The sequence below is a fragment of the Pseudonaja textilis genome, chromosome 2, assembly GCF_049901715.1.
Source record: "Pseudonaja textilis isolate UNSWEBS1 chromosome 2, rPseTex1.2, whole genome shotgun sequence".
NCBI lineage: Eukaryota > Metazoa > Chordata > Lepidosauria > Squamata > Elapidae > Pseudonaja > Pseudonaja textilis.
In genome coordinates this window covers 198,795,274-198,805,083 of record NC_141991.1, presented here as the reverse complement: position 1 = coordinate 198,805,083, position 9,810 = coordinate 198,795,274, and positions in this window count along the sequence as shown.

The window sequence follows — 9,810 nt, the reverse complement described above, 5'->3', positions numbered from 1 at the left end:
ATTTTGAAAAGAAGAAAACCGGACATTGTACAGTTTATGTAACATTGAATAAAACACCCATTTATTGGAAGACAAAGATTGTCTCTTGATTGTGAGACTTTTTCCTGAAAATCTCCATAACTTCTACCATAACCCTTACATATCTTCCTGGATGGTCTATAGCATTGATTTCTTGATTTTTTTTTCAGGGCAGATAACAGACGCACTTCCAAAGAAAACATTGGACTTTGATTATTTATTTTTTATTTTTCAATAATGTTATTATGGGGCCTATTCTTGAGGCCAAAAGCACTATTGGAAAGAAAACAATGCAACATCTTTGCTCTTCTTGAGCTCTCAGTGACCTTTGCAAGCATCGACCATGGTATCCTTCTCGACTAGTTGTTTTAAGGCACATGTTTTTACAAGGTCCTATATTTACTAAGTTTGGGGATAAACTGATGGATTGTATAAATATGAATGTGCAACAAAAGCTAAATTTTTAGAGTGTAATATTCTCTTGAACTACATACGCAGTACATAGAATTTGACAGCCAGATAATGTAAATGGATTCTCTGTGTCATTACATGAAATGGCCCATTTCACTCAATGGATTGAAGACCTAACTGCACTTGTGACATAAGCAGATTGCCTACAGACAGACTCTGTATGAACAGAAATATGAAACTCATTTATACAAAATACATAGGTTTAAAAGATAGTGGTATTGCATTTTAACTTTGTGAGTTGCTCTGCATTCTACAGGAATACGTAATATTTAATAGACATGCTCAATGAATTAATGAAAATTTCAGCTGAATTGATGAGATCTGTTGGTAACTCAGATTGGCATAGAATACCCAGTTTCTTAACAGGAAGCAGCTTACCAAAATGAAACTGAAGTTAATAAAGTTCAGGACCCTTTCACGTTATCACTATGCCCCAAATTTTCTGAGTTTTAAGCCCAACCATAATTATTCTTTGCAGATGTTGATATCAAAAAACAGAGAACACCACAACTCCAAAAACTTTAACCTTAGACTGTCTACTATTGACCTCACCCCTTTCCTAAGAGGTCTGTAGGGGATGTGCATAAGCGCACCATCGTGCCTACCGTCCCTGTCCCATTGTTTCTTTTTTCTTATTTGTATCTGTTTCATGTATTCATGTTTATACTTATACCTATTATCTAATAATTGCTTTACAAAATAAATAAGTAAGTAAGCAAATAAATAAATAAATAAATAAATAAATAAATACATACATACATACATACATACATACATACATACATACATACATACATAAAATGTTCAGTGCACTGTTGCATGGAATCCCATCAGAATTTGACAAGAATTTATAAGGAAAAAAGGCAGGGGTGGGATTCAAATTTGTTAACAATCAGTTCTGTGGGCGTGCCTTAGTTGGTGGGTGTGGCTTGGTGGTCAAGTTATTGGCTGGGCGTAGCCAACTCAATATCACTCACATTGAGGCACGCATCTCCTCGCCTGGCCTCTCATGACTGTGTGGATGCTGCAACAGTTGTAAGTGTGAAAAATGGTCATAAGTCACTTTTTTTAGTGCCATTGTAACTTTAAATGATCACTGCACACAAGCAAAGTACCAACAAAAGAGGAAAAGAAAACTCCAGAGAGATTCCTGAGACAGGAAGTCTAGTCCTACCAAGAATGTAATAAGGGTTAACAGAGAGGCAGTTTCTGTAAGCAACACCAGAATGTTTCCTTCCTGCCTTCCTTACAGGATTAGGCCAGTAATTTCTTCTAAGAACCGGTTCTCTGAACTGCTTAGAATGTTAACAACCGGTTCTAGTGAATAGGTGCGAACTGGTAGAATCCCACCCCTGAACAAAGGGCAATAAACCCAAAATTTCACTCAAATAGAACCAGTCTCCTATCATGAGAAAGTTGCCTTTTCATCAGGATTTTGAGAATTTTTAGTTTAGTTTTAAGAAGTTACATAAGTTTGTTTCCCCCTGCAATAGGAGATTGGATAAACTATCTATGTTTGAACCTCCCCTCTCCCAATAATTGTTTTGTTTAACATTTAGTGCCTTTTAAACTATTAAAGTTTCACTCAAGGTACATAAACTGCAAAGCTGTTTGGTGCCACCCCACTACTCACCTTAAAATAGCAGAGAAATGATAGTGCCAGGTTACTTCTATCTAAGTGTCAGAAATGCAGGAGATGGGACACAGGGTAAGTCAACATTTCCTACAGATGGGAAAGTGACCAGTCTTTGAGCTCCAGAGAGCTGCAGTACCGTAACAGGAGTCAGTGTGTTTCTTGATAAACCACAGCTGGGCTAGAAATAAATTGGTTCAGCTGCCAAAAAGCAACTGTGTTGTGGCATCTCACAATGTGGAATTGATCCAGGAGAAGCACAAACATTGCACGTGAATATGTTCCAAGTCTACTACGTTTCTGTTTTCATAGACAGTTTATTCAAAATCCAGGAGAAGTTATAGGGTTCTGGAAAAACTGAGGCGCTCCAAATTTTAGAATTCCAATCCCAGTTGGAATGACCTGTGGAGGCAATGGATTGTGGGAGTTGCAGTTCAAAAGATCAGTAGGTACCAACTTCCTGCTCCACTGATTTCAAGTGGCACAAAAGAACAGATTCCAGCTTCAATTGCACCTGTCTGTACATGAACTTAACATCACATGAAAAAGTATGAATATGTACATAAGCACAATTCAATCTATATTGATCTAAGGTTTCATCCCTGGATTAAATGCATCTGGCCTGGAGGTTTACTGGAATTCTACATAAGAATGCAGATTTGAAAACTGATAGCTACTTATTAAATCTACGGCACACAATTTCATTAGTGACAAGGATCAGCTGCACAATTAATATATTAAATTAATGCCTTTTACTAAGTTGGACCACTGGCATTTTCTGTTCTAATAATGATTTTTATGCAAGAATTTTTGTTTCAGCTAGAGATAATTTTAAATAGGAAAAGAACAGGGATATAGAGTTTACTGTGGGATTTTCTGCGTGCAAAGTAATTTTGCAAAAAGAAGAAGCAGTGCACACTATTTTATTTCTATTTACTAATAACTTCTCATTTCATGTCATCTCTTTTTGATTTTAAAGCAGAGGAGACAATCTATTTTCCAACAAATCTTTGAGAAGTTGAAGCTGTTTTGGAAATTTTGTTTGCTTTCAGCTAAAAAATGGGAAACTCCTGTCTTAATTTATTTTCTTTTTTAATGATTCAATTTAAGCCACTCAATTCTTTCTCCTAAGAACACATATCCAAATTAAATTAAAGGAGTCAATCAACTCGCTTGTGCTTGAGTCCTTGATCTTGTTAATAAGGGTCAGCAATATGCCTAGTGGGGCCAGGGCAACCTTCCCAAATTGTAGAAAATCTTGCAACACTGCTGATACTGCAACAATCTCATAAGCTCTTCTTAAACAAAGTGACTGCATCTTAATGAAACTTCACAGAAAATGCCAAAATCTCAACTTTTATACAAGAGCACTGAAATTTCATAAAATCACAAGATCCACATTTTGCTGCCTAAAAGTGCTTTTTCAAAAGGCAACTTGTACTTTGTTTTTTCTTCTAAGACATTTTGTCTTCAACTCTTGGATGAGAAGCGAAATGCCTTCAAAAAGGAAAAAACCCAAAGAAAGTACAGTTGCCTTTTGAAAAAGTACTGCTGGGACAACCATGATCTGGATAACTGAGATAACTCCATAGATGCTTTTGCTATCCAGTGCCAGTAAAAGTTGCAGATTCCTTCCTATCAATGCTAAAAAGTCTGCAATAATTGTAAAAGTTGTCAGGGACAAACTGTTTTTGTTTCCCTGTTTTTGAATGTTTTTGCATTCAATGAGAGTTTGTTACAATAAAAATGCCACTTCTGTTTAAAGAACCACAGTATACTTGGTGGACTGGAGCGCCCTAACAGGAAATCTTTCTCACTTTTATTGCTGAAATAGAACTTCTGTTTTCCAACAGTACCTTCCAGGTTTCAGAATGATATATATATACTTAGTGTAGTTCTGCAAGAAGATGGTTCTGATTCCCATCTTCACATGAATTAAAGACACAGTTGTTAAGTGAATCACTGCAGTTGCTAAGTTAGTAACACGGTTGTTAAGTGAGTCTGGCTTCCCCACTGACTTTGCTTGTCAGAAGGTCACAAAAGGGGAATCACATGACCCTGGGACACTGCAACCGTCATAAATGAAAGTCAGTTGCCAACCAGCCAAATTTCTATCATATGACCATGGGAATGCTGCAACGTTTAGGTGAAAAACAGTCATACCTCACTTTTTCAGTGTCTTTGTAACTTCAAATGGTCACTAAATGAACAGTTGTAAGTCGAGGACTACCGGCATAAAAGTCCTGATCAGATATTTTTTACCATCTGGACTAGTCATTTGATTGTGCCTTTGCCACCTTGGAGGCAAATACCTTACTAATGAACTTTTTTTTTTTAATGGCCAGGATTAACATAAATCCTGCAGGGCCAAACATTTGTAAACCAAGCATGGGGTGGAATGGATAAACATTTCAGCACAAGGAAAACTCTAGTCCTGCTTTCACTTCATTTTACACTCAACCCTGTATTTATTTTAACAGGAGAACTGCATTCCAGCATCTGTTCCCCCTCACATCTTGCAAAACACACACACACACACACACACACACGGGGGGGCGGGGGGAGAACGACACAAATACACTTTATTTTTTTCCCCTGGGCCAAAAAGAGAGAAAAAGAACCAGGCTAAAACGCTTGTGCAAAATTGAAGGGGAACGCTTGTGAGCTCTGTTAAGATTTGCAACCGCCACCGAACGCGCGCCTGAAAAAACGGGAAGGGCCTGAAGCCAGCGAGGAGGCAGCGAGCCCTTCCTTCCAGCCACCTGGTCCATTTCAGATCTCAGGTCGGGCATCGCCGGAGCCGGGAGCTCCCTTGGACCCAAGTTGCCCGCCTGCCCTTGTTTACTCAAGAGGGCTGCGCTGACGGCGGCGCGTTCCTTTGCTTTACTTTGAGTTCCTTGAGTTTATTAAAAAAAAAAAAAAGAAAGAGGTTGGGCTTTTTTTTTTTGAAGGTTTTCGGATCCATCACGTGACCCCGACAGGTCCTGCCTATTGAGAAAGCCAGACCACCCACATGGAGAGGACGATGGAGCGCTTAATAGAAACAGGCAGGCAATTGTGCGCCTTCCCCGCACTCCGCCGATTGCCTGCAACCTAGGAGGATTATCCTGGGTTTCGGGTTGGGTGGTGCGCGCGTTGGGGTTTATTTTATTTGTGCCGGTTCGCCTCTTTTCGGATACGGAACGGGACGGCGGGCCCGAGGTTGGGTAGGGGGTGGGGGGGGAACCGCAACGAAGGGAGCCCGCCCAGGTAGGAAGGAGAGCGGAGGCCAACTGATGCGCCCCTGCCGAGCCGCCTGCCTCTGCGGCGGCAGCAGCGCGACGTGAAATCGACCCGTCCCTCCGGGGAGGCTCAACCTTTTTTTTTTTTTTTTTGCCTCGAGGGAACTTCGGGTGGTGGTGGAGGAGGAAATGGTAAGTAAAAGAGGTCCGGCACATGGGCTCTCGCGGGAGGGAGGGAGGGAGGGAGAAGGAAAGTCGGGAAGGGAAGCGGCTGCGAGGTGGAGACGGAGCTCACGGCCGGACGGGCAGAGCCTTCCGAGAGGTGGCGTCCCGGTCGCGGTGGGACGGGCGGAGGCCCCGGGGAGAGAGGACGGAACCAGAAGGAGAGGAAGTGAAGGACGGGTTATTGGCAGGAGGGACGGAGGGAGGGAGAGAGAGCGGGAAAGGGGCTGCCTCGCCTCGCGCTTGACGTTAGCGCGAGCGCCCCTGACGCGGCCAAGGTGTCCCTTTTCCGGCGGCGGTTAGGGCGGCTGCTTCTGCTGCTGCTGCTGCCTCTGAAAGAAAAGGGGTTGTTGGACCCGGTGGGAAACCCTTCTCTGCCTGAGAGGGGAGCTCTCCCGTTTTCACACTTGAAAGGATCGCCGCCTTCCTTTCTGCTAACTGGTCCTTCCCGGGGGCGCCGGAGCCCTGCCGAGGAAGAGAGTGTGTGTGTGTGTGTTGGTTGGTTGGTTGGTTAATTAGTTTTCTTTATTGTCATTGCCATCGAAATCAGACAGCATCTTCAGTGCACATCATGCCCATGAAAATAAACACAAACACGCATCCTTCACCCTCCACACATGGAATTGAAAACCTCACCAACACTGCACTATACAGTAGAATTCACAAGAGCTACTGCCCTGGGTTAGAAGCTGTTATTCAGCCTGTTTGGCCTTGTTTTTTATTGTGTGTGTGTGTGTGCGCGTGTTGGTTGGTTGGTTGGTTGGTTGGTTGGTTAATTAGTTTTCTTTATTGTCATTGCCATCGAAATCAGACAGCATCTTCAGTGCACATCATGCCCATGAAAATAAACACAAACACGCATCCTTCACTTTCCACACATTGAATTGAAAACCTCACCAACACTGCACTATACAGCAGAATTCACAAGAGCTACTGCCCTGGGTTAGAAGCTGTTGTTCAGCCTGTTTGTCCTTGTTTTTTATTATTCTGTACCGTCTGCCAGATGGTAATAGTTCAAAAGAGAGGGAGGGAGGGAGCGGGCAAGGTGAGAGGGGAAACCTCGAGGTCCTGAGAGAGTAAATGGTTGCAGAGCGCGCAGGACCTTGTTTTGCTGAGGGAAGGAGAAGGAGGAAGAAGAGGCATTTGGAAGGGTGCCTCGGGTTGCCTTTGCCCCGCCCCGCAAGACAGATAATGCTTCGCTGCAAACGCCGTTAAAAAGGGGAGGGCTGAGGCACAGAGAAAGAGTCCAAGGTCTGTTCTAAGGCAGAAAGGTGACAAGCTGTATCTTCTCCGCCTTCCTTGTGTCACTAGCTCTAAGACCCCCTCCTTGAAACAGCAGGGTCGCTATTCCGAGAGTAAATGACTCCCAAAGGCCAAGGATGCTGTCCTCTGCCTGGCTTTTCATTGAGAAATGCAATCCCTTTCAGATGTATATGGAGTTTGTCAGTCATCCAGGTCATGGTTGTCCCAAAGGTGATTTTTCAAGAGGCAACTGGATGAGAAGCCAAGAAAAGGAATCCCTTTCAAAGAGGAAGTGGCTTTGCTTTCAAACACACCTGTAGGGGGACCAGAGTGGTGCTGCTGATTAGCAAGGGGTGGATGTGAACCCACCTTGGAGGGGAATTCTGGGGTGGGGAACACAGCCAATGCAGCTGAGGCTGATCCAGAGTCACCTTTTCATACTGGAAGTGATCTTTTGAACTTCATCTTTAGGTTACAGCTTAATAGTTAGTCAGAGCCAACCACATCAATAGGAAACATGAAGCCAGACTTTGGGAGGTAATATAAAACCAGCAATTTCCTTTTTATTGTTATTACAGGTAGTCCTCGACTTACGACCACAATGAAGCCCAAAATTTTTGCCCCATTTTACGACCTTTCTAGCTACAGTTGTTAAGTGAATCACAGAAGTTGATAAGTTCGTAACTTGATTCTTAAGTGAATCTGGCTTCCCCATTGACTTGGCTTGTCAAAAGATTGCAAAAAGTGATCACGTGACCTTGGGACACAGCAATGGTCATAAGTATGAACCAGTCGCCAAGCATCTGAATTTTGATCATATGATCATAGAGATGCTACAAAGGTTGTAACTGAAAAATGGTCGTAAGTCATTTTTTTCAGTGTCATTGTAACTTTGAACGGTCACTAAATAAATTGTAAGTCGAGAATTACCTGTATTAGTCTGATCATTGTGATGCTATTATATAATATATGCTTCTATCATGTAGTATTTTCATCTGCATATTGTATTAAGTCTTGGGGTGGTTGATATGGTGTGGCTGTCCTTTTGGGATTTGAAAGTCGTGGTTTTCAGGTCTCTATGAAATATGAACTCAGCCAATTATGAGTTCATTCATGGATCTGCAGTATACATGAAGCATCTGATATGTGAAAAATCAGTTTTGAAGTAGTGAAGAAAAGGAGTTCCTTGTAATAGAAAGATAACAGTAGCAGCAACAGCTAACACTTTAAGCACTGTTCTGTTATTGCCCAGGTTAGAGAGACTTTAATTTTATGCATATTTTGTAAAGCTTGATCCATGAGGAGTAAGTCTTATTTGTTCAATAGGATCTACTTCCACATTAAAATCGTACAGTATCAATTTTAATTCCTTTGATTGTGGAAACTGTTTTACAAATATAATTCCCTGCAATCTTACAAATTGCTCTCATTTTACAGATGGAACATGGAGTTTAGGATTGGCCAGCTAACCATACTACTAAGCAGTTAAATGCTGTTTGAAACGAACTTGTGTATTTTCAAATAAGTATGGTTAGGGTGGAAGTTTGTAGACCAACTTTCCCAAACCTTAAATTCCATAACCATTATTATAAACCCAAACACACCTGAAAGGCAACAATTTTAACAGATTATTATTATACATGGTGTCTTTTTCTGGGCCACCCAGGGCATAATGTGTATGCCCTAAAGCTGTGGAACTGAGACATCCTTCTCCTGGGTCCTGTCCAATCTTCTGGATTTACTACTGTAAATAAGTGTGGTTAAGCAACCATCAAAGCATACTAAACACTGGAGCCTCATAACCAGACTTTGGCTTCAGTGCAATTTGTCTTCCTTTTTGGCTCCTGGCATCACTGTTAGAACAAGGGACTTTTCAACACCGCTTTTCATCCCAATTCATCCAGATTTCAACATCTTTATTTCTGCTTTCCTCATGCAAATGGGATGTCTACAATTTACAGGACATGATGTGTTCTGTGGATTTACCTGGATTCCAGATCCTTCAAAAATCAATAGAAGTTTTGTCTATATAGAACTTCCCATAGGACAAGCTGGGGTTTATTTCTGAGTTTTTAAAAACACATTTTTAAAAACATAGTTTAGACATTAAAGACTCAAAGTAGTTAAAAATAAAACTAGGTTGCTGGAACATCCCCCTCACCTTCAGTTAATGGGCAATAGGCCATGCCTAAGTAGAACCTGTTTAAATAAATATTTCTCCCTCTATTCATTCCATCCAATTTATGTGTTCATTTACTTGTGGCACAGGATCATGATAATTTTACTACATATGGTAAGAAGATTAATTTCCCTGGATCACAATGCTGAGAAGGAAGAGAAAGTACTCACTTCTCCCTCTATTTCTTTCTTTCTTTTTTACAATTCTCCTAATTGCTTTCAGACACACTAAATAGAAAACTGATGGAACAATTCCATCTGAATTAAAATGTCAGTCTTCTCTGATTTTATCCTAATCGCAAGTACGGACCTGCCTTTTATTTCCTCTCCTTGTACTAGTTGTACAAAATAATGAGAGGTGGACACACAACGCATTTAAAACAGATTAGCAACATAAAAAAAGAGTCTGAATGATTATTTCTCATGTCTATGTCTACTAAATGTGTTGATCCAGCAGTGGATCTGAAAAAGTCTATTGCTGTAATGTTCCCCTTCTTCCTCAAAGATTCAGTCAAACTACTTAAACAACAGGCTGGCTTCCACTGAATAGGCAGCAGTATGAGTGAACAAGAGCAATAACTCATCTTTGAGTAAGAAATCATCCATTGGGTGACAACACTCCGGTTTTCCTCTTAATGTAAGCACAAAATTAAATGTAGAGTTTAGCACCTCACCTAGAAGAACACAGGCCTAGAATTCTTCAATCTGAATTGTTTCAGATTGAAGTTAGGTTGAGTTTTAGGATGCCAGAATGGGGAACCCTTGGCATCTCCTAGTAGCCCTCTGCTGGCCAGGTCACAACATTTGGCAGTTTCCCACTAGTAA